The 26383-nt window shown below is 37.0% G+C and overlaps 1 protein-coding gene across 8 annotated transcripts in view; it reads right to left on the bottom strand.

Moving 5' to 3' along the window:
• Window positions 1–26383, bottom strand: part of MEI4 (meiotic double-stranded break formation protein 4) — a 304891-nt gene that overhangs the window by 267266 nt on the left and 11242 nt on the right. For 4 of the 8 annotated variants that reach the window (XM_077159256.1, XM_077159254.1, XM_077159263.1 and 1 more), the window contains 2 exons: window positions 26018–26063; window positions 24702–24749 (listed from right to left, as the gene is read on the bottom strand). The exons of 2 other annotated variants lie outside the window; for them this stretch is intronic. The gene's annotated coding sequence lies outside the window, so the exon portion shown is untranslated. The remainder of the gene's footprint in view (window positions 1–24701; window positions 24750–26017; window positions 26064–26383) is intronic. 2 more of the 8 variants (XM_077159262.1, XM_077159257.1) reach the window with 1 other exon arrangement.

The following is a 26383-nucleotide window of genomic DNA, read 5'->3' as shown; positions in this document are numbered from 1 at the left end:
AGAAGAAATCGAGGATCAGGGCCAAGATGGCGGCTTAGTAAGGTGAGCGCGTCTTAGTTCCTCCTCCAGAACAACTACTAAACAGCTCCCGGAGCCACAACAGAGACCGGACACACAGCACACCCCAGTCTGGACTGGCTAGACCAACTGCGAAACTCTGCTGCAGTGAGATCCTTGAGCAGTGTGCGCTTCCCCGGGCTGCGGCAGCTGGTGGCCGGAGCTCCTCCCTCCCTCCTTCCCGGGCCGGCTGAGAGTCTCGGAGAGGCAAGTTTCCCAAGCCGCGGTGGCCAGTGCCCCTCTTTCGGGGGCGGCTTCCCGGACCGGCTACGAGTCTCGGATCAGCGGGCTCCCCAAGTCACGGTAGCAGGCAACCGGCACCTCTCCCCAGCGGGCAGCTTCCCGGTCTGGCGTCGGGTCTCGAATCAGCAAGATCCCCAAACCGTGGCGGCCGGTGGCCGGCGCTCCTCCCCCACAGGCGGCTACCCGGAAGGAAAGGAAAGAGTCTCCAAAAGGAGCAGGGACTGAGTCCAACCAAACACCAGTAGTGGCATTAATAAACAAATTCTGACTACTAAAAATAGGCCCCCAGCTCAGGCGAAACTGATCAAGGCGGAAGTCACCTATTGGGCTAACTGATAAAGAGGAAAGGGGGCGAAACAGAGCCTTCTGCGGCTGTTTCTATGGAGGCTTGGTGCCTCTGGGCTCAGCGCCAGGATTACAGGTTGCAACTGCCCCAAACACAGAAACAGGCTGCTTTCAGGGCTCTCTACCACCTGAACCTTCCCCATGGGAGGGGTGAAACACATCTCAGGTAGAATCCCTCTCTCAAGGAATTCAGATCCCAGGACTTCACAATTTGAAGCCATTAAAACCAGCCTACAACCTTTCCTCTGTCTCCACCACACACCCAGCAGTGAGAGTCTTCCAAAGTTAAAGGAGACACAACATCTTTTGCTGGTGGGACCCACAGACAGACAAGCGCCACATACTGGGCAGGATAAGAAAAACAGAGCCCAGAGACTTCACAGGAAAGTCTTTCAACCTGGCTGGGTCTCACACTCAGGGAAATCTGATTAAATGTCCAGACGCCGGCAAAAAACAACAAATCACACCAGGAAAATTGAAGATATGGCCCATTCAAAGGAACAAACCAATAGTTCAAATGAGATACAGGAGCTGAGACAACTAATTCTGAATATACGAATAGAAAAGGTAACCCTCTTCAAAAACCAAATCAATAAATTAAGGGAGGACATGAAGAAGGCAAGGGATGAACAAAAAGAAGAAATGGAAAGTCTGAAAAAACAAATCACAGAACTTATGTGAATGAAAGATACAGAAGAAGAGAGGAAAAAAACAATGGAAACCTACAATGGTAGATTTCAAGAGACAGAGGTTAGAATAAGTGAACTGGAGGATGGAACATCTGAAATCCAAAAAGAAACAGAAACTATAGGGAAAAGAATGGAAAAATTTGAGCAGGGGCTCAGGGAATTGAATGATAATATGAAGCGTACAAATATATGTGTTATGGGTGTCCCAGAAGGAGAAGAGAAGGGAAAAGGAGGAGAAAAACTAATGGAAGAAATTATCTCTGAAAATTTCCCAACTCTTATGAAAGACCTAAAATTACAGATCCAAGAAGTAAAGCGCACCCCAAAGAGAACAGATCCAAATAGGCGTTCTCCAAGACACTTAGTAGTTAGAATGTCAGAGGTCAAAGAGAAAGAGAGGATCTTGAAAGCAGCAAGAGAAAAACAATCCATCACATACAAGGGAAACCCAATAAGACTATGTGTAGATTTCTCAGCAGAAACCATGGAGGCAAGAAGACAGTGGGATGATATATTTAAATTACTAAAAGAGAAAAACTGCCAACCAAGAATTCTACATAGAGCAAAATTGTCCATCAAAAATGAGGGAGAAATTAAAACATTTTCAGACAAAAAAATCACTGAGAGAATTTGTGACCAAGAGACCAGCTCTGTAAGAAATACTAAAGGAAGCACTAGAGTCAGATACGAAAAGACAGAAGAGAGAGGTGTGGAGAAGAGTGTAGAAAGAAGGAAAATTAGATATGATACATATAATACAAGGCAAAATGGTAAAGGAAAGTATTACCCAAACAGAAGTAACACTAAATGTTAATGGACTGAATTCCCCAAGCAAAAGACATAGACTGGCAGAATGGATTAAAAAACAGGATCCTTCTATATGCTGTCTACAGGAAACACATCTTAGACACAAAGATAAACATAGGTTGAAACTGAAAGGTTGGGAAAAGATATTTCATGCAAATAACAACCAGAAAAGAGGAGGAGTAGCTATACTAATATCCAACAAATTAGACTTCAAATGCAAAACAGTTAAAAGAGACAAAGAAGGACACTATATACTAATAAAAGGAACAATTAAACAAGAAGACATAACAATCATAAATATTTATGCACCGAACCAGAATGCCCCAAAATACGTGAGGAATACACTGCAAACATTGAAAAGGGAAATAGACACATATACCATAATAGTTGGAGACTTCAGTACACCACTGTCATCAATGGACAGAACATCTAGACAGAGGATCAATAAAGAAATAGAGAATCTGAATATTACTATAAATGAGCTAGACTTAACAGACATTTATCGGACATTACATCCCACAACAGCAGGATACACCTTTTTCTCAGGTGCTCATGGATCATTCTCAAAGATAGACCATATGCTGGGTCACAAAGCAAGTCTCAACAAATTTAAACAGATTGAAATCATACACAACACTTTCTCAGATCATAAAGGAATGAAGCTGGAAATCAATAATAGGCAGAGCGCCAGAAAATTCACAAATCCGTGGAGGCTCAACAAGACACTCTTAAACAACCAGTGGGTCAAGGAAGAAATCACAAGAGAAATTAGTAAATATCTCGAGGTGAATGAAAATGAAAACACAACATATCAAAACCTATGGGACGCAGCAAAGGCAGTGCTAAGAGGGAAATTTATTGCCCTAAATGCCTATATCAAAAAGAAGAAAGGGCAAAAATTTGGGAATTAACTGTCCACTTGGAAGAACTGGAGAAAGAATAGCAAACTAACCCCAACGCAAGCAAAAGGAAAGAAATAACAAAGATCAGAGCAGAACTAAATGAAATTGAGAACATGAAAAAAAAATAGAGAAAATCAATAAGACTAGAAGTTGGTTCTATGAGAAAATCAACAAGATTGATGGGCCCTTAGCAAGATTGACAAAAAGAAGAAGAGAGAGGACGCAAATAAATAAGATCAGAAATGTAAGAGGAGACATAACCACTGACCTCACAGAAATAAAGGAGGTAATAACAGGATACTATGAACAACTTTATGCTAATAAATACAACAATGTAGATGAAATGGACAAGTTCCTAGAAAGGCATGAACAACCAACTTTGACTCAAGAAGAAATAGATGACCTCAACAAAGCAATCACAAGTAAAGAAATTGAATCAGACATTCAAAAGCTTCCCAAAAAGAAAAGTCCAGGACCAGACGGCTTCACATGTGAATTCTACCAAAACATTCCTGAAAGAATTAGTACCAACCCTGCTCAAACTCTTCAAAAAAATTGAAGTGGAGGGAAAGCTATCTAATTCATTCTATGAAGCCAACATCACCCTCATACCAAAACCAGGCAAAGATATTACAAAAAAAAGAAAACTACAGACCAATCCCTCTAATGAATATAGATGCAAAAATCCTCAACAAAATTCTAGCAAATCGAATCCAGCAACACATTAAAAGAATTATGCATCATGACCAAGTAGGATTCATCCCAGGTATGCAAGGATGGTTCAACATAAGAAAATCAATTAATGTAATACGCCATATCAACAAATCAAAGTAGAAAAATCGCATGATCATCTCAATTGATGCAGGGAAAGCATTTGACAAGATTCAACATCCTTTCCTGTTGAAAACACTTCAAAGGATAGGAATACAAGGGAACCTCCTTAAAATGATAGAGGGAATATATGAAAAACCCACAGCTAATATCATCCTCAATGGGGAAAAATTGAAAACTTCCCCCCTAAGATCAGGAACAAGACAAGGATGTGCATTATCACCACTGTTATTCAACATCATGTTAGAGGTTCTAGCCAGAGAAATTGGACAAGAAAAAGAAATACAAGACATCAAAATTGGAAAGGAAGAAGTAAAACTCTCACTGTTTGCAGATGATATGATACTATACGTTGAAAACCCTGAAAAATTCACAGCAAAACTACTAGAGCTAATAAATGAGTGCAGCAAAGTAGCAGGTTACAAGATTAACGTTCAAAAATCTGTAGTGTTTCTATACATTAGCAATGAACAAGCTGAGGGGGAAATCAAGAAACGAATTCCATTTACAATTGCAACTAAAAGAATAAAATACTTAGGAATAAATTTAACTAAAGAGACAAAAGACCTATACAAAGAAAACTACAAAAACTGTTAAAAGAAATTACAAAAGACCTAAATAGATGGAAGGGCATACCGTGCTCATGGATTGGAAGACTAAATATAGTTAAGATGTCAATTCTACCTAAATTGATTTACAGATTCAACGCAATACCAATCAAAATCCCAACAACTTATTTTTCAGAAATAGAAATACCAATAAGCAAATTTATCTGGAAGGGCAGGGTGCCCCAAATTGCTAAAAGTATCTTGAGGAAAAAAAACAAAGCTGGAGGTCTCATGCTGCCTGACTTTAAGGCATATTATGAAGCCACAGTGGTCAAAACAGCATGGTACTGGCATAAAGATAGATATATCGACCTATGGAATTGAATAGAGTGCTCAGATATAGACCCTCTCATCTATGGACATTTGATCTTTGATAAGGCAGTCAAGCCAACTCACCTGGGACAGAACAGTCTCTTCAATAAATGGTGCCTAGAGAACTGGATATCCATACGCAAAAGAATGAAAGAGGACCCGTATCTCACACCCTATACAAAAGTTAACTCAAAATGGATCAAAGATCTAAACATTAGGTCTAAGACCATAAAACTGTTAGAGGAAAATGTAGGGAGATATCTTATGAAACTTACAATTGGAGGTGGTTTTATGGACCTTAAACCTAAAGCAAGAGCACTGAAGAAAGAAATAAATAAATGGGAGCTCCTCAAAATTAAGCACTTTTGTGCATCAAAGAACTTCATCAAGAAAGTAGAAAGACAGCCTACACAATGGGAGACAATATTTGGAAACGACATATCAGATAAAGGTCTAGTATCCAGAATTTATAAAGAGATTGTTCAACTCAACAACAAAAAGACAGCCAATCCAATTACAAAATGGGAAAAAGACTTGAACAGACACCTCTCAGAAGAGGAAACACAAATGGCCAAAAGGCACATGAAGAGATGCTCAATGTCCCTGGCCATTAGAGAAATGCAAATCAAAACCACAATAAGATATCATCTCACACCCACCAGAATGGCCATTATCAACAAAACAGAAAATGACAAGTGCTGGAGAGGATGCAGAGAAAGAGGCACACTTATCCACTGTTGGTGGGAATGTCAAATGGTGCAACCACTGTGGAAGGCAGTTTGGCAGTTCCTCAAAAAACTGAACATAGAATTGCCATACGAACCAGCAATACCATTGCTAGGTATCTATTCAGAGGACTTAAGGGCAAAGACACAAACGGACATTTGCACACCAATGTTTATAGCAGCATTATTTACAATTGCAAAGAGGTGGAAACAGCCAAAATGTCCATCAACAGACGAGTGGCTAAACAAACTGTGGTATATACATACGATGGAATATTATGCAGCTTTAAGACAGAATAAACTTATGAAGCATGTAATAACATGGATGTACCTAGAGAACATTATGCTGAGTAAGACTAGCCAAAAACTAAAGGACAAATACTGTATGGTCCCACTGATGTGAACCGACATTAGAGAATAATCTTGGAATATGTCATTGGTAACAGAGACCATCGGGAGATAGAAATAGGGTAAGATAATGGGTAATTGGAGCTGAAGGCATACAGACTGTGGAACAGGACTGGATACAAAAAATTAGAAATGGACAGCACAATAATACCTAATTGCAATGTAATTATGTTAAAACACTGAATGAAGTTGCATCTGAGGTATAGTTATTTTTTTTTATTTTTATTTTTTCTCTCTTATCGTTTTATTTCTTTTTCTGTTGTCTTTCTAGTTCTTTTTCTGAATCAATGCAAATGTACTAAGAAATGATAAATATGCATCTATGTGATGATATTAAGAATTACTTATTGCATATGTAGAATGGAATGACTTCTAAATGTTGTGTTAGTTAATTATTTTTTAATTAATAAAAAAAAGAAGAAATCGAAAGTCTTAAACAACAAACCATGAACTTATGGGAATGAAAGGCACAGTACAAGAGAAGAAAAAAAAAAAAAACAATGGAAATCTACAATATCAGATTTGAAGAGGCAGAAGATAGGATTAGTGAACTAGAGGTGGGACATGTATAATCTGACAAGCAAAAGAAAATACAGGGATAAGAAAGGAAAAATAGGAGCAGGGACTCAGGTAACTGAATAACAACATGCAGCACATGAATATACATGTTGTGGATGTCCGAGAAGGGAAGAACAAGGGAAAAGGAGGAGAAAAACTAATGGAGGAAATTATCACTGAAAATTTCCCAACTCTTACGAAAGACTAAAAATTACAGATCCAAGAACCTCAAACAGAATGCATTCAAATAAACATACTCCAAGACTTACTAATCAAAATGTCAGATATCAAAGAGAAAGAAAGAATCTTGAAAGCAGCAAGAGAAAAGCAATGTATCACATACAAGGGAAGCCCAATAAGACTATGTATAGATTTCTCAGCAGAAGCCATGGAGGCAAGAAGACAGTGGGATGACATATTTAAGTTACCAAAAGAGAAAAACTGCGAACAAAGAATTCTATATCCACCAAAATTGTCCTCCAAAAATGAGTTGGAAATTTAAACATTTTTAGACAAAAAAATTACTGAGAGAATCTGAGACCAAGAGACTGGCTCTTCAAAAAATACTAAAGGGAGCATTAGAGACAGTGTGCTGGTTCAAAAGGATGTATGTCCTCTAGAAAATCCATGTTTTAATCTAAATCCTATTTCATAAAGGCAGAATAATCCCTATTCAAAACTGTATGTTTGAAACTGTAATCCGATCATCTCCCTGGAGATGTGATTTAATCATGAGTGGTTGTTCAGCTGGATTAGGTGACAACATGTCTCTACCCATTTGGGTAGGTCTTGATAAGTTTCTGGAGTCCTATAAAAGAGGAAACATTTTGGAGAATGAAGGAGATTCAGGAGAGCAGAGAATGCAGCAGTACCACGAAGCAGAGAGTCCATAAGCCAGCACTTTGGAGATGAAGAAAGAAAATGCCTCCCAGGGAGCTTCATGAAACAGGAAGCCAGGAGAAGAAGCTAGCAGATGACACCATGTTTGCCATGTACCCTTCCAGATGAGAGAGGAACCCTGACTGTGTTCACCATGTGCCTTTTCACTTTAGAGAGAAACTCTGTGTTCACATGTGCCTTTCCACTTGAGAGAGAAACCCTGAATTTCATCCGCCTTCTTGAACCAAGGTATCTTTCCCTGGACATTTCTATAGACTTTTTTCAATTGGGATATTTTCTCAGCCTTAGAACTATAAACTAGCAATTTATTAAATTCCCCTTTTTAAAAGCAATTCTGTTTCTGGTATATTGCATTCTGGCAGCTAGCAAACTAGAACAGACAGATAGGGAAAGACAGGAGAGAGAGGTGTGTAGAAGAGTGTAGAAATGAAGACTATCAGTAAGGTTAGAAAGAAGAAAAATTAGACATGACATATAAAATCCAAAAGGCAAAATGGAGAAGAAAGTACTGCCTGTAAAATAACAATACTAAGTGTTAATGGATGGATTAAAGTCCCCAATCAAAAGACATAGACTGGCAGAATGGATTAAAAAAAAAACAGGACCCATCTGTATGCTGTCTACAGGAAACTTATCTTAGACACAAGGATAAACATAGATTGAAAGTGAAAGGTTGGGAAAAGATATTCCATGCAAATGACAATAAAAAAGAGCAGGAGTAGCTATACTAATATCCAACAAATTAGACTTCAAATATAAAACAGTTAAAAGAGACAAAGAAGGACACTATGTATTAATAGAAGGAACAATTCAGCAAGAAGAGATAGCAATCATAAATATTTATGCACTGAGCCAGAATGCTCCAAAAATACATGAGGCAAACACTGAAAAGAGAAATAGACACATCTTCCATAATAGCTGGAGTCTTCCATTCCCCACTCTCATCAATGGACAGAACACCTTGACAGAGGATCAATAAAGAAACAGAGAATGTGAATAATACAATAAATTAGCTAGACTTAACAGACATTTATAGAACATTACACCCCACAACAGCAGGATATAACTTTTCCTCAAGTGCTCATGGATCAGTCTCAAGGATAGACCATATGCTGGGTCACAAAGCAAGTCTCAATAAATTTAAAAAGACTGAAATCATATGAAACACTTTCTCAGATCACAAAGGAATGAAGTTGGAAATCAATCATATGCAGAGGGCCAGAAAATTCACAAATATATGGAGGCTCAACAACACACTATTAAAAAACCAGTGGATCAAGGAAGAAATTACAAGAGAAATCAGTAAGTATCTCGAGGCAAATGAAAATGTAAACACAATATATCAAAATGTATGGGATGTAGCAAAGACAGTGCTAAGAGGGAAACTTATTGCCCTAAATGCCTATATCAAAAAAGAAGAAAGAGCAAAAATAGAGGAATTAATTGTGTACTTGGAAGAACTAGAGAAAGAACAGCATACTAATCCCAAAGCAAGCAAAAGGAAAGAAATAACAAAGATTAGAGCAGACATAAATGAAATTGAGAACATGAAAACAACAGAGAAAATCAACAAAACCAGAAGTTGGTTCTATGAAAAAAAATCAATAAGATTGGTGGACCCTTAGCAAGGTTAACAAAAATAAGAAGACAGAGGATGCAAATAAATAAAATCAGAAATGGAAGAGGAGACATAACCACTGACCCCACAGAAATAAGGAAGTAATGAGAGGATACTATAAACAACTTTATGCTAATAAACTCGACAATGTAGATGAAATGGACAATTTCCTAGAAAGGTATGAACAACCAACTTTGACTCAAGAAGAAATAGAAGGCCTCAACAAACCAATCACAAGTAAAGAAACTGACTCAGTCATTAAAAAGCTCCCCAAAAAGAAAAGTCCTAGACCACATGGCTTCACATGTAAATTTTACTAAATGTTCAAGAAAGAATTAGTACCAAACCTGCTCAAACTCTTCAAAAAAATTGAAGAGGAGGGAAGGCTACCTAACTCATTCTATGAAGCCAACATCACCCTCATACCAAAGCCAGATGAAGATATTACCAGAAAAGAAAATTACAGACCAATCTCTCTAAGGAACACAGATGCAAAAATCCTCAAGAAAATTCTTGCAAACCAAATCCAGCAGCACATTAAAAGAATTATACACCATGACTAAGTAAGATTCATCCCAGGTATGCAAGGATGGTTCAACATAAGAAAATCAATTAATATAATACACCATATCAACAAATCAAAACAGAAAAACCACATGATCATATCGATTGATGCAGAAAAGGTAATTGACAAAATTCAACATCCTTTCTTGTTGAAAACACTTCAAAGGATAGGAATAGAAGGGAATTTCCTCAACATGATAAATGGAATATATGAAAAACCCACAGCTAACGTCATCCTCAATGGGTAAAAACTGAAAATGTTCACCCTAAGGTCAAGAACAAGACAAAGATGTCCACTATCCCCATTTTTATTCAACATTGTGCTGTAAGTTTTAGCCAGAGCAATTAGACAAGAAAAAGAAATACAAGCATCAAAATTGGAAAGGAAGAAGTAAAACTCCCATTGTTAGCCGATGACATACTATAACCCTGAAAAATCCACAGCAAAACTACTAGAGCTAATAAATGAGTATAGCAAAGTGGCAGGTTAGAAGAGCAACAGTCAAAAATCTGTAGTGTTTCTATACACTAGTAATGAACAATCTGAGGGGGAATCAATAAAAAAATTCCATCTACAATTGCAATCAAAAGAATAAAATATTTAGGAATAAATTTAACTAAAGATACAAAAGACCTATACAAAGAAAACTACGAGAAATTGTTAAAAGAAATCACAAAAGACCTAAATAAATGGAAGGGCATACTGTGTTCATGGATTGGAAGCAAAAAAATGCTTATTTGGTACACAATTTATACTTTGACTAGTGCATTTCCTAATATAACTTATGTAGACAGCTTAACTGAACACCATAAGTACATGGAATCTTGAGTAGGGCATGGGATTTTGTAGGTTTGTCCAGTGTAATGCCCTGATAAATCCCAAGTGATGTGAACAGTGAATTAAAAAGTATTTGCAAAGCCCCCTTGGGGGAATGGTGAGAAACAGGAAAAACTCAACTTCTCCAAGTGGAGAATTCTTGATATTCTTACAAGCAGTGGGGACAACCAAAGCAATAGGCGGAGCCCTCAATCTGGGGATTTGTTCATATGAAACTTAACCCTGCAAAGGATAGGCTAAGCCTACTTAAAATTAGGCCTAACAGTCACCCCAGAGAACCTCTTTTGTTGCTCAGATGTGGCCTCTCTCTCTCAGCCTACACGACAAGCAAACTCACTGCCCTCCCCCCCCTCACGTGGGACATGACTTCCAGGGGTGTGGCCCTTCCTGCCAATGAGGGACAGAAATCCTAGAATGAGTTGGGACTCAGCATTAAGGGATTGAGAAAACCTTCTCGACCAAACAGGGGAAGAGCGAAATGAGACAAAATAAAGTATCAATGGCTAAGAGATTCCAAACAGAGTTGAGAAGTTATCCTGGAGGTTATTCTTATGCATTAAATAGATATCACCTTTTTAGTTAAGGTGTAATGGAGAGGCTGGAGGGAACTGCCTGAAAATGTAGAGCTGTGCTCCAGTAGCCATGTTTCTTGAAGACGACTGTATAGTGATACAGCTTTCGCAATGTGACTGTGTGATTGTGAAAACCTTGTGTCTGATGCTCCTTTTATCTGTTATCAACAGATGAGTAAAACATATGGATTAAAAATAAACAAATAATAGGGGGAACAAATATCAAATATCATAGTGATCAATGAAAGGGATATGGTATGTATGAATTTTTTCTGTTTTCCTTTTATTTGTTTTTCTGAATTGATGCAAATGTTCTAAGAAATGATCATGATGATGAATATACAACTATGTGATAAAAAAAAAATCTAAACAGGGTGCTCTGGCTTTTGAACAGAAATTCCCAGAGAACCAAAAAAAGGGGGTAGGGAGGGGACAGCTCATGGTAGAGCAGTCCTAGCCCTGTAGGAAAATCTTGGGTGTGTAAAGAGATAGTGAAAATATCACCATTCGATTCTCCTAATTCTTTGCCCTGTCCAGAAAGCTCTTACTTCGGAATCACTAAATGATCTTAGATGTGAGTTAAATGCCAATGCCCAAAGATAGGAACTGAATAAAGAACTCATGTCATTAACATATGAAGGGGTAGTCAAGCCAAACCCAACTGCTATAGGAAGGATGCACTTATTGGAATGTTACAGAAAGATGTGGAAAGTTGTCTTTATTTTAAAACATTGCTGTCTATTGCAACAGAACACTATCTTTCAGTCCTACCTAAAACATCTCTCTGAATTCTATTTCTTCCACATATATACAGAAGATACTGTCAATAAGCTAATATCACGTGCTTCCATAATTTAGAAAGGATAAACAATAGTTAATGCCTATTTTCAGAAGTCAACTGTAACAGGGAAGAGTACACACATATTTGAGTTACTAAAAAAAGCTCCAAAATGCTCAGGGTGTCAGTCATAAAATATCAGAACCTACTAAAGGATGCAGTTTGTTATAGCAAAAAGCCTCTGCAGCATTTAAGGCATAAACCAAAGCCCACCTCTTTCAGGAAATCTTCCCTGACCATTTCAGCCCCAAGTGATTTTTCTTCTCTCAACTCTTGTGGGAGCACTCACCACTGGACCAATGACTCTGGCGCTCAACTGACAGGTTGCTTTTTTGTCATTTCTCTCCAGTGGGATTAAGTTCGTTGGGGTACAGAGACTTTGTCATCTTCCCCTTCTTCACTCCTCCACAAGGCAGTCTGAATAAGTAGGTATACTTTGAATTGAATTGTGTATCAGAGGACTGAGCTCCAGCCTTTACAATCAGGACTTGAGGCTCAATCCAGCAACTTCACAACATCTCACTTCATCCATTAAACCAAAAATATATTAGTAGCAACCTCATTTTTACAAAACTAACTTAAAATCATGGTTGAAAAGCATGTATGACAGTACCAGGCACATGGTATTCTCCAAGAGATGTTTATTATTATCACTATTAGTACTACCACTACTATTTCAACTATGCTATCACACCACTATTTATTTGAAGGAAAAATGAGTCCTGAAAATTTCTTGAACCACAAAATTGTTAATTTTGTTCTCTCCTTCCCTTTATTAGTATAACCATTACCTTGATCAATGTCTTCCTTAACTCCCAATTAGTAAATTCAAATCCAAAATGTAGCTATTGTATAGCTAGGAAAACAATTAGTCAACTCTGTGCCCAGATGTTTACTTCCTTAAGCAAAGGTAATTGTTTACTTAACAAAAGCTTCTGTCATTGCTATATTAATTAAAGTTTGTGCTGACCTTGTATAGCTGTTGTCCCTGGTGAAATTTAATTATTTCAATATTTTTGCAAAATCATGAACACATCTTCATGCATCTTCCTGAAATAAAGATTCTTCTAAAATACACCCTCACCCCTCTACCACCCCATTTAAAATGGAATGCAAAGGAACAATTCATTCCTTTGGTCATTGTTCTCTCAGGCCAGAGATATTTGCAATGCTTTAGTATTTTGCTCTGATAGATTTATAGGATTCTGCTGAAAGCCCCTTATGATTTAAATACATTTTAAAGCAAATTAATAAAAAGTTTAAATAAGCAGCTGTGGGATTTTTCAGGCACCCTGCCAAACATGATACTACAAATTTAAATTCAGAACAGTTTGACACAGCATTAACTACTAACAGCATTATTTGATCTGGGTAGATGTGCAAACATTCAGAAACAAAAAAGCATGTGTCAATAATTCATAGGTCTAGCGTCAACACCCTCGGGTAAGGAAAGTGTATCTTAATTTTTTTCCCTATATCCCAAGACACTTTTTTGCTGTAAGAAAATTCTCCCCTCTTCAGCCTGCCAACAGACAGATCACCTGTTACAGATTTTTTGCTGACTTCAGATGCTTTATTCCATTAAGACCAGACAGCCCACTCTCAAGCCAGCTAACTCCTTATGCATGATACTAAGCCAAAAAAGGCAGCAGCCTGGAAATTCAGCACTTCCTACACCCCCAGTTTTCTTTATCCTACAGCCCCCTTTAAGTAGATGAATGGGGTTTCCCAACCCAAACCCTAAAACTCTATTTAAGCAGGTGGCATGTTTCCTAGACTCCAGTCATCTGGGAGGCAAGAGGAGATGCTGAGTACTCTTCTCGCCCTACCTAAACTCCTATTTTGAGGTCCAAATACATCTGCGTTTCTGCCTTTCTCCCCCATTCATCCCCTTCATCTACCCACTCCACAAACCATATCACCACAGAAATATACAATTACCTGGGGCTGTGATCACTTTGAGACAAAAGTTTTGTAGCTTAATGTCTGTAAGTACACTGGCAATCAGAAATTAAGAGGATGAATAGCTACAATGAGCACATAAGCATGAAAGTCAAAGATTCATTATTAATAAAAATAAAAAATTTTATGCTTTTATACATGGAGCTGTGAACTCGAGTCGTAATACAATGAAACCAGTGATAACTGAAACTACATATTTCATTTTAACTAACTTTTTTTTATTTGAAAATTATAACATTTCACTTTAGGGAATCCAACTCAAACACCTTATCAGTAAACACCTTTCAGCACAAGGAAATTAACTGAGTGACCAGTTAATCCATGAAATTGAAATATTAAAAAAAAAATTCAAAAATTTGTCAGATGTACTTTTTTTCTGTTTAAGAAAAAGGGAAGCATCTCATGTTTTTTTGAGGGTCTGACCACAACAGAAACATAAATGTGATGGCAATTCATTCAACAACTGTTTATTAATTACTTGCTACAGCTCAAGAATATTGCTAAAATGAGGATAGATAAATTACCACTTTCAGGTTGCTTCCCTTCTAGTCAGGGGCATCATAAAATAAATAAGTAAAATATATGCTATCTCAGATTCAGATAAATACATCTGAGAAAAATAATAGGTAAGATGGAGAGAAAAAGGTAAGGGATTGGTTACGATCTTAAATACAGAGCTCAGAAAAAGGGCTCAACAGCAGTTGACTTTTGAGTAAAGACCCAGCAAGTGATACTACTATGGAAAAGTGTGAAAGCAGTTCAAGGAAGGAAGCTGAAAGGCCTAAGGCAGGGATGTGATACACAGAGCTCTTTCCCAAGCACCATTTTATTTAATATTCATCATGATGCGGTATATTAGGGAAGCCATCATGCTCCTATTATGGATCAGAGTCTGACACTCAGCTTCACTGATGCTTGCCCAGTGTCACACAATAAGCAATAGGGCTGAGACCAGAATCTAGGTATTATGGATCAGTCCAGGAAATTTTTCTACTGCACCAACTGCCTCATTTCTGTGTTCAAGTCTGTGCAAGGCAGCTTGTCACAAATAACTGGTAAACTAGACTGATCAGGAAGGGTAGCCATACCTCTGGGTCTGGAAACCCTATGCAGAATAACTAGAGAAAGAAAATATTCAAAGAAGCATAACATTGAAAGCCTGCCAGACAGAAGAGGGGAGAGAGTTGCTCAGTATTTCTCCAGAAGGCACAACTAGGACAAATACATGGAAATTACAGAAAGACATAGATAATAAATAGATGAATATGATATCCAGTATGAGAGCTATCCAGCAATGGAATAGGCTGTCTTGTGAGGTTATGAAATTTTGATTACTGGAGTTACCTAAGCACAGGCAGAACAACCACTGATCTGAGATTTTGGCATTATGTGATGGATAGCTGGATTGATCAATGAGGTCTTCTCCAATTATGACTCTATGATTACACATGCACCCAGGTAGTATAATGTGGCACTTAAAAAGTACTAACTATAAAGTCAGACAGCTTGGTTAGCTGAAAAGCCAGGCTCTACCATTTACAAGTTATCTGTATTTAATCTCTGTAAGTCTGTTTCCTTCTCTGACAACAAGAACTGTTGTGAGAATTAAATGAGATAATCCATGTATAGTATTAACACAATGCTGGAGTGGTGGATTGAAGCTATTATGCACCCCACAAAAGGCCATATTATTTTAATCCATTCCTGCAGGTACAGACCTATTTTAGGTGGGACGTTTTGATTAGGTTATTTCAATTCAGATGTGAGGTGGGTTGCACTAGTATAAATTATTCCACTTATTGGAGTCCTTTATAAGAGGATAAAACAAAAACAGGAGCTAAGAGATGAAATTAAGAGACGCTCACAGAGGCCCCAGAGAAGCTAACAGAAAAAAAAATACACAGATGGAGAAGCCTGAAGTGAGGCAACAAAATATGGGAAAGAAGAACCAACAGATGGTGGCCATGTGCCTTCCCATGTGACAGACGTGTCCCAGATACCAGCAGCCTATCTTCAGAGTTCAGGTATCATCCTATTGATACTTTGAGTTGGATATTTTCATGGCTTCAAAACTGTAAATTTGTAAGCTAATAAATCTCCATTGTAAAAGTCAACCCATTTTGGGTACACTGCATTCCCGTAGCTTTCGCAAACCAAAACAGCCTGGCATATAGTTTACGAGCACAGTAAATAGTAAAGTTTAATTACTACTATACAGATGTGTGTATCTACAAGACATGTACAAACAGCATGTGTGTATGTGTATATGTATGTGTAATGTGTGCTTATTTGTTTCTCTGTGTTTTACTCAGAAGCAAGAAAACTTCAGTGTTCAAGCTGAGCTCTTACATGGTACAAACAATTACAAATAACAATAGCACTAACAGTAATGATAGTACTAAATACCTTCAACAGCCAGCTTCTTAGCCCAATCGTTTCATATTATCTCCCTCTTCATTGCCAGGATATATGGAGAAAAGTTATATTTTTAAGCATTTGAGGAACAAATACAAAACTTATGAAAAGAAAAATCAGCATTTTCTTAATTGAAATGATTTAAGAATTCAGGGTATTTCAGCATGAGACAGAATATGTTAACAACTTAACCTGTTGAGAAAAAGGATAAGGCCTCAATCACTGGCAATTGGAAAAAATAATTGAGAAGAACCACAGGTCTTTCAATCCTAGCCATGAATATATACTGAGCAAGTTGTTCAACCATGAAAATATCAGGAAAAATGGGGAATGTTCACATACTCAACAGCTTATGATGAACAAGAGTATTAGCTCATTTTTTTTTCCTTAACCTCTTATAAGATTAAAAGCATAATTGCTACTTCTATTGTATGTTCTTTGTTCTTCCTTACTTTCCATATACATTTTATTTTTCTCCAATAATGCAAATAGTATTCCAAAGAAAGGCACCATGTCTTCTGTTTCTTTAGAGCTATACAAAAATAACCCCCAAATCCACTTGTTCAAAAAGGTGCCAACAAAAATGAAAAAGTCCCAACCTCAAGATATTTCGGGAGCGCGAAGAATTTTTCAAGATGACACTGCAATGGTCCTATTACTGTAGCCTATGTGTGTGGCAGAGAAGGGGAAGGAAGCAAGCCTTAATCATGCTTTGTTTATATTTTAATAATATATGTATGTATATCCACTGACACAGTGTTAATACTCTATCATTCTGGGTTCTGGGAAAACAAAGACCAAGGAAAAGAAAAAGAGAAAGAACCCAGAAAGAGACTGGATTATGACTGTTCTGGTCTACCAAAGCTGCCAGAATGCAACACACCAGAGACAGATTGGCTTTTAAAAAAAGGAATTTATTTAGTTAAAAATGCAAGTTCTTCAGAGGAAAGGCAGCTAACTTTCAACTGAGGTTCTTTCTTACATGGGAAGGCACAGAGTGATCTCTGCTGGCCTTCTCTCCAGGCCTCTGGGTTCCAACAAATTTCCCTGGGGTGATGCCTTTCTGCATCTCCAAAAGTCTGGGCTGAACTGTAAGTACTGAGATGAGGTATGCTGAGCTGATTGGGCTGTGCTACGTTGAGCTCTCTCATTTAAGCATCCAGCCAATTAAATCAACCATCATTCATTGCAGCAGACACACCTCCTAGCCAACTACAGATGCAATCAGCGACAGATGAGCTTCACATGCCATTGGCTCATGTCCACAGCAAAAGAACTAGGCACCATCACCTGGCCAAGTTGACACCTGAACCTAACTACCACAATGACTCTTGGTAAACTGAAGAATAAAGTCCACAAGCTTAATGGGGATTTTTCTGTGAAAATACTATGACAAATGTAAACAAAGCCAACAGACATTGCACATATTGCAGTGCACCATATGGCCCAGGAATCTGCTAATTACCTGTGGAACAGGGATTAAAGGAGAGCCTAAAACAAAATTAGTCTGCATAAGAAGCAGATTCCCAGTTACCCCTTCCCACTCCAAGGCACCAAGCAACTGGCCTCTTCACTCTGGCAAAACACTAGAGCAGACATGGTCAAACTCTGGCCCATGAGCCAAATCCAGCCTGCTGCCCATTTACAGTTATGAGCTAAGAATAATTTTTTAATTTTTAAGTAGTTCAATTTTAAATAGTCATGTAAGTACTTAGAATATCTTCATATTTGCCTCTGTCCCAAAAAGTGAAACATTTTTATTATCACGCCCTTTCAGAAAATGTTTGCCAAACCCTGCACTACAGTATTGGTCTCTTAGAAAGGTCGCAGAACTGGTAGAAATTCCATCAGAATTGAGAAGGAGGAATGAACAGGGGAATCCAATTTACATACAGGATGGTCAAATATTTTTCTGCTCCCTGCTCCTTTAAGAGAAAGCTGACAGAGACTTCTGATAACATAAACATCGGAGGGATCCCAGCAGCCCAAGACAAAAGACTTAAAAATAACTATTGGAGACTTTCTTACAAGAGTCCAGTTGGATCACTAAAATGTGACAAACATAATAAACTTTGAGCCACACACACACACAGAGCTTCCAATCAGCTTTGAAGTACCCTATACTTAAATATGGACACTCAGTCACTGATTCCCAGGCATTTAAGGATATCAATTATTATAAAAGATTAAAACAGTAAAAGAGGCAATTTGGGGAGAACTGAATAAAAGAGAAAGGAAAATGTTTTTTGAAATCAAATTATCCTCATTAAAAATGGCAGATAACATTATACTTATTCAGGCATACAAAAATAATAATGGGAGGCTATTAAAAAGGAAAAAATCAGGAAACAAAAATAACTCTTGAAAATTGAAAAAAAAAATTAGCAAATATGAAAACTCAATAGAAGGGTTGGAAGGCAAGCTGACAAAGTCTCCCAGTAGTTTTAAAAAAAGAAAAAGGCAAAGAGGGAAAATGGGAAGATAAAGACAATAAAATTATAGGGCCAGTCTCTGAGGTCCAACATTCAAATAACAGAAGTTTCAACTGACAAAGACAACAAAACAAAATAAAAATGTAATTATCAAGTAATCAGAATATTTCCTGAAAATGAAGCAGATTGACATAGTAGACAAAGTACCTACACAATGGACAAAAAGATTTCAGAACACTAGAGACACAAAGGACCCTTCAGTTTTTGTGAAGACCAAAATACAAAGGATCAGGAAAATCTGAACAGCTTCAAATTTAAGTGCCACACTGAAAATTAAAAGGCAATGAATAACAATGGAAGCTAAAAGACAAGACAATGCCTTCCAATTATGAAAAAAAACAAAACAAAACTATTTTCAACCTAGAATTCTAAACCCAAAAAAACTGAAATTAAATGTACAGTAGCGAAAAGATATTTTCGGACACTCACTTCAAATAATACACACACACACATGCATATAAATATATATATATATATGTATATGTTTCATCTCCCATTCCTATTTCTCAGTAAATGCCTCAGCTACTGGTTCCACCAAAATCAAAGAATAAACCAGGAAAGATGTATTCAGGGAACCAAGACAAGCAAAAGAATCAAAATCCCCAAGATGATAGTAAAGAGAGATTCCACATGCAGAGAGAAAGCAATCCCCAACTGTAGTAGGTTAGAAGATGGCAGAAAGATATCTTCAAGAAGAGAGAATTGGTAAAATATCTAAAGTTTGAAAATATTAAGGGGGAATTTAAGGGGAGCTCATATATTCAGAAAAACTAAACAAAAAATGTTGGGCAAAAAAGTAAAGGTTATCATAGGATATACTGGCTGATGGCTATAAATATCATATATAAGTAGTTATACCAATGTTACATGATATAATGCTCTAAAATATTCCTACATAACTAATTAGTAGGATGGAGAGAGGAAGAGTATGACTGGGTGATGGTAAAAGGGAGTTTAATCCTATTGGGAAATGAAATATCAAGAAACAACAAGATATGCATGCTATTTAGAAATACAGAAGGACAAACTAAAAGAATTAGCTAAGAGTTGAGATTCATTGCCTCCAAAGCATAGAAATAGATAGGAGCGGGGAGTAGGAGAGGAGACTGATGTTATTCTTATCACACCTAATGGAATTATTTACCTCTTTAAAGTATTTGTGCATATATAACTTTGTAGAAAATAAAAATAAATTTTTTGAAAGGAAGGGAAAAAAAAGCATAACCCAAATGAATAATGCAACAAAGTAGCTACAGATACAGATGTCTATTATTTGTGTCCTGTAAATTCTCATTTTCCAAAATCCTATTAGCAACAAGATCCCAACCCTTGACTCTGATGCCACACAAATCATATCAGTCGGCATTGCTAAGCCAGAGCTATGCTAAGAATCTGTCTTCATAAATCCCCAGGAACCAGCTGGCATAGATACGGTACTCAATAACACCATTTAAAACAGTGAATAAATAAAGAATGAAGGAGTGAATTTTAATGATTAATTAACTAATGAATGAACAGTAGCTCTAAGAGTTTTTATTCTTTTGATCTAGATTCCCACAACAATATAGAATCTTTAACATCAAAATGGCCAAATAAATGTCACTTGCTATTTAAAGATACACATAGTTCTATACAAAGGCACGTTGAAAAGTCTATTGTTTTCCTCCTTGGACTTTTTAAAAGGGATAATGTAAAGTCATTTTTTAAAATTCTAAAATAATTCCAAAAGTGCCACTTTTTATATTATAAGCACAAATCGACCATTCACTTACTTCCCTCCTTAGAACATATGATCATTACAAGAAAAATCACCTACTGATTAGGCAACAAAAAAACAGTAATTGTCAATTAAATGGGAAAAAGGTATCACTCATAATGAACAGACAGGTTCCATAGCTGACTGTCTGCAATATAAATTCTTGGAAGGCCAATCATAGAGAAGTGTAACACTAAACGACGACCAAATACCCACAGAATGAAGTAACTGATTTGCTTCCTCTATTTCACAAGATGCATCCTGAGCATAATGGAGCGAGGCCAGTTTCTGATTCTTTACCAGTGCTGTTATATGATGAGTCTGAGTGTGGAAATCAGACAGGTCAATGACATTAGTATTTTGTGGATAGGATTGTCAGCAAATCCTGACACCACTGTTTACCAGCCATTTTGCCCTTGGTAAACTACTTAAGCTCTTGAAAGTCAGTTTCCAAACCTGAAAAATGAAAAAAGTAGTAATACCCATTTCCATTGAACTACTCTGAAGAGTATTATTTAAAGAAAAAAAGAACAGGATCTGGCTCACAGCAAATGTTCAATCTGGTCCGGAGTGTTTGAGGAGTATGTGTGTGTATGTATCTATGTATGTAAGTATTCAAATACATACACATATATACTTTCTCTTTCAAAATTAGGAAAGCCCATGGTACTTTTAAATTAATTCTAAATTTGTAAAAATGACTTCAGATATTTATCAGGGGCAAGTATTTTATGCACGTGTGTCTATTATCAAAACAATGATGGAGAATTAACCACATAAAGTGTGCCTGCATATTAAAATCTGAAGATGTTTTTAGATGTAGCAAATGAGTTACAAATAAAGATTGATTTTTCCCAATTTTTTCTGTCATTCTGGATAAACTGACCGTTATTTTTCATCAAGAAAAGGTTCAGGAATTGGCCTGAATGAGAAAAGGAAGCCTCCACTTTAAGGAAAAACTTAGATTATATTGATATGTTTTATTTCTGCAGTGGAATACTAATCCTTTTATAAAGTCACAGTATGGTAGATCACAGAAGAGGAAAAAAATACTTGCAATAACAATATTTGTGGGATGCTTTATATTCATCATGACACTTGATACTCCCAGTAATCCTGAGATGCAAATATTATTCTTATCACTGCTTTACTGATAAACAAATAGGGGCTCAAGGAGTAACTTGCACAAAGTCATGTAGTTGGAAAAAAAAGATATAATTTGACTCCAAAACTTTTAGTCTTTCCATATTTCTGCCATGTGGACACACTAAATTAGCATATTTTGGCACAGATAATTTATTTTAATAGATTTCAAGTACTATAAAATTTATTTAGCAATATGATAAAGTGTTGAAAGTGAAAGAGTCCACAGAAAAGAGTAATTAATTCCAGTTAAGGGATTATAGAAAGCTTGATGAAGAAGGTAGTACTTCAGAGAGTATAGAAATTAAGAGAAGTTCAGCCACATGGAAATGAGGACCTGGCTAGGTCCTGTGGACAAATGTAATAGCAGCAGCAGGAATAAGAAAAGCTGTGAGCCTGGCTGAAGCACATTGAGCCTCAAAGAGAATGATAACCAATATCTCTTGGGCACTATATATTCACTTTCATTCATTACCTCTGTAATTAGCTCATTTTATTACCTCATTTAATAATTCTGTGAAGAGAAATTAGTACCTCTGCTTAGAGCTAAGGAAATCGGAGTTCAGAGAGAGTAGCTTACTCAAGGCTACACAGCTAACAAGTAGTGTAGCTGTGTTTTCAATATTCATTTTTCTGCGTATATTCTTTCCACAATACACAATTCTCTCTGAGCTTGAGAGTAGGAGGTAAGTGTAACCTGGCTAAAACCGGGCTTTCCTGAACCACCCTACTGTCACCTTGTACCTACCGATCTCAGCATATTGCCTCAGCAACACACACATTCATACTTGCACCGATAAAGGAGGATATTTTTCCCAAAAATATCTCATTGAGACAGAAATCCTAATATTACATATCAATCCTAAAACTCCCCATCAAAAAATCATGTCAAATATGTTTTACTGAGGCAAAAGTAGCATAGGTGCTAGAGTAGGTTTTGGAGCCAGGCTTCCTAGCTCTGCCCCTTACTAGGTGTATAAACTTGGGCAGGTTACTTAATCTCTCTAGGACTTACTTTGCTCGTCTGTAAAATGGAAATCGAAAAAATATCAAAATTTATAAAGTTGCTAAGGAGATAAAATGAGCTCATATGTGATCCCTACGGACTCTTTTGGGCCCACAGTAAATACTCAACACAATGCTCAATCTGCTTGAAACTAGTACATAACCAGGACTCAATCCAAGGTCCGATGCCTCCAAAGCCTGTGCCTCCACATAGGACTGACTACAATTCTATTCAGAGGTCGGGGAGTGAGACACCAGCCTGGGGTGGTATGAACAGAGAAGGGAGAATTTCTTGAATGGGCTTTGAAGCTCTGAAAGATGAATAGAACTGAGAGAGTCAAAATGGAAGGAAAAGCACTTCAAGTGGGATGAACAGGAAGAGCAAAGACAGCAGATAATGGCACAGTTATTGGTGGGAGAGTCCCTGACCAAAGAATAAAATGTTTTACAAAGTAGAGAAAAATAAGATAGAACAGAGGAGTGGGGTTCTCAAAGCTGTCAGAGGAGTCTGAGTTTCTTGTAGTGGATGACTACGAGCCAACATACTTGAGTGAATTAATCCAAGTGGTGTTTCAAGAAGAGGATTTTGCTGGGTAGGAAGGAGCTAGGAGATTGTTGACACCACAAAGTAAAGAAGGGTTAGAAGGAGAACTGGACCAGGACGCCGGCAGTATGCAGAACAGAATACTGGACACTCTCAAAAATGTCTGTCAAATGGCAGGGCAAAGTAGGAGGGAGGTAAGGGAAGACTCAAACAGGACTCCAACATTAGCTCTGAGAAGGATGGACCCATTCAGAAACACATACACAAAATTACAGAAAAGATCAAAATATACAAACTAATGCTGATAAAATATTCACTCAGATCACTTGAGCTCTTCTCTGAAATGTTTCCTTAATTCTCTTGTGAACCTTGACTTTTTATCAATGAGTGATAAAAGCGAAATAGGGCCATTAGTAATTGGAGTCAGTGTCGTTTGCAATGATCTTATGCAGACACCATATATATATGTACTTTTTTTGCATGGGCAGGCACCAGCAATCGAACCCAGGTCTCTGGCATGGCAGGCGAGAATTCTGCCTGCTGAGTCACTGTCAAGATGCCCTAGACATCATATTTTTGAAAAAGGATTGGAAAGTGAGAATTTGTTTATTACTTACTACTAAAGATTTTTATAGCAGCAAACTAGTATGAAAAGTACTGCTGGGCCTTTGAGCTGAAAGGGTTGCTTCTTTTGTGGTTTACAATCATGCTGTATTTACTTGCATGCCTGAAGCATTTAATGTAACACAATCTTGGTTTGAGAAAACAATTTTGATGAAGACAGTTTATTGGAAATATATGGAATTTTAAAAATCAATCTGCTTTATTGATGAAAGAGTGCTTGGCAATTAACAAATAAATAGATGGATGATGAATGATGAATTTTTTAAATTAAAAGCAAAAACAATCTTACTAAGATTTGATTATTTAAGAGCCATATCTATAAGAAGAATATTTTTTCAAAAAACCAGCAACTTCTTTGGAACTACATAAGTGTTTTGTGCATTGTTATAACAGCAAAAGTTCAACACCAATTACTGGTTGTGCCAGGCATTGAGAACAGGAAGGTACCTTCCCTTAGGAGCTTTTAATCTACTACGGGAGAAAGACGAATGAGAAAATAAATAAAATGCAAACCATTGCATAGAATAACAGAACTTTAAATAACACACAACCCAGAAGACAAAGAAAGTAACTTTCTACTAGCATTGTTCTAAGCAATACAAAGAAATTGATCATAAACAGTTCTTCTAAAACCCATGAGAATTCGAAAAGTCACAAGTCATTTTTATCTTGCAAGAGACAGATATTCATGAAAATAGAAGCAAGTTGTGGGAAAAGAAACAATCAGTAAGTAGCCTCTGAAATTTATTTTTAACAATTACATTAAAGATTAAGAAAGTCATATCTCTTTCCCTAACAATCAAAATGGTTTTCTAATGGGTTGTCTTCATTCTTTTATTCATCCAGATTAAACTAAAGTACACATTAAATAGAAGAGGATTTATTTCCCAGAATTCTGCCATGGTAAAAGCAATCTAATGGAAAATGAAATAGAGATGAACTCACTGAATAAATCACAAGGAAGAATTAAGGATGCTGACACGCTGTGGAGGCCTGTTAAAAAATAAATTGGATTTTCATTATAAAAACTGATTTAAATGAATGATATACATAACAACCTACTTCAGAACATTTTCTTAAAGTCAATTTCATTATCAATTTAAAAATACTGCATTTCAATATGTTTTGTTATATTTCTCAAATGCAAGGAGTATAATAATGGGCATAAGCACAGAGTAAATGCCGAAAAAAAGCAAAACAAGATGCATACGACTAAAAGCTATCACTCTTTTCATGTTTACTTTCCAAATTTGAAACATAATAAAAAGTTCAGTAAAACAATTTAAATACTGCCCCCTAAAGCAATTAAATATTAATTACTGTACTTTTTCCATTTTGAAGAAAATGGGATAGTAGGTATACTCCTCAAAACAGCTGCAATTTGTAAATTATTTTGCCCCCTTGAGAGTAAGCCTTAAGTATAGATAAGTCCAATAATAGACAGAAAAAAGGTTAAGATTACCATCAAAGGCAATAGTTCAGATGATATGTAATGTTTAAATAAGAAGAAGGGGAAGAGTATGGGGGAGGAAGGTAGGATCATATACTCCCTTATATCTGTAAGAAAGAGAAGAGAAATTGATCTTTCTTGCATTCATTGGAAGTACTAAGTCTTTTAAGTAAAGTTATGTTCATGCTCAACTTGGCACTGATCAGACGATGCAGGGAGTAAGAGATTCTGTTTTAAGCAGGCCATATTTAAACAGAAAGCAATGGTGAAGGAACTCAAAAGTCTGCTGTTTAACGAACAGGAATGGAATGCATATTAGACTTGTTTCATGAACAGGACAAGGACAGTGGATGGAAATTGTGTGCATTCACATACACTCTATTAGCCAGATGTGCTAAAAGCTGTGTGAGAAAGCTTTAGGAGTAGCGAGTTCTCTTCTTATCTGTCTTGGAAGGTATTCAAGTACAGCAAGTTGTGGGAGGGATGGAGTAACATGTACACAAATTCTGAACAGAGAAGTAAAATGGATCACCTTCCAGGAGGAGTGCTTTTACCCAGAGATCTGTGATTATAAGGGATAGTAGTCATAGTCACTGGCTTTGAGGAATGTAAAAGCCATTCAGTTACATACAATACATGTCTTTGTAAAAGCAGTAAGAATACTATATTTGTCAGATTCTGACTGGAAAACTGATGGCACTTCAATTTGGATAGTGTGAGGAGAGTTTAATACAGGAACTATTGTGTGAGCAATTTAATAGGGTAGCAAAAGTATGAGAGGTTAGTAATAACAACGATGGAACAGGCTTACCTCTCCTAAACTTGATGGTGTGAGAGGCAGGAACAGTTACCAAAACCTGGGGATAGAGAAAGCTGTAAGGAGAGGGTCGACAGGACCTGTGACTTTTAGTATTAAAGGATGAGCCTTCATGGGAGGGAGAAGGAAGGAATATACTTGTTAGGTCTCAGTAAAGCAACTTGACATATAAAATGGAGTCTGTGACATTCTCAGCTCCTCTCACAGCAGTTTCACTGACAGGACCTGATATGGTAGCAAGGTAGATGGGCATGGACATGTCAATGCCCCAGACCAGAAGCAAGACCAGATAACCATGAGCATGAGGTCATGGTCTGCTCCAGCTGGATAATGCCTGCAAGGCCTACAGTTCACATCACC

The sequence above is a fragment of the Tamandua tetradactyla genome, chromosome 5 (genome assembly GCF_023851605.1).
Source record: "Tamandua tetradactyla isolate mTamTet1 chromosome 5, mTamTet1.pri, whole genome shotgun sequence".
NCBI lineage: Eukaryota > Metazoa > Chordata > Mammalia > Pilosa > Myrmecophagidae > Tamandua > Tamandua tetradactyla.
This window is presented reverse-complemented; position numbering and strand designations above follow the sequence as displayed.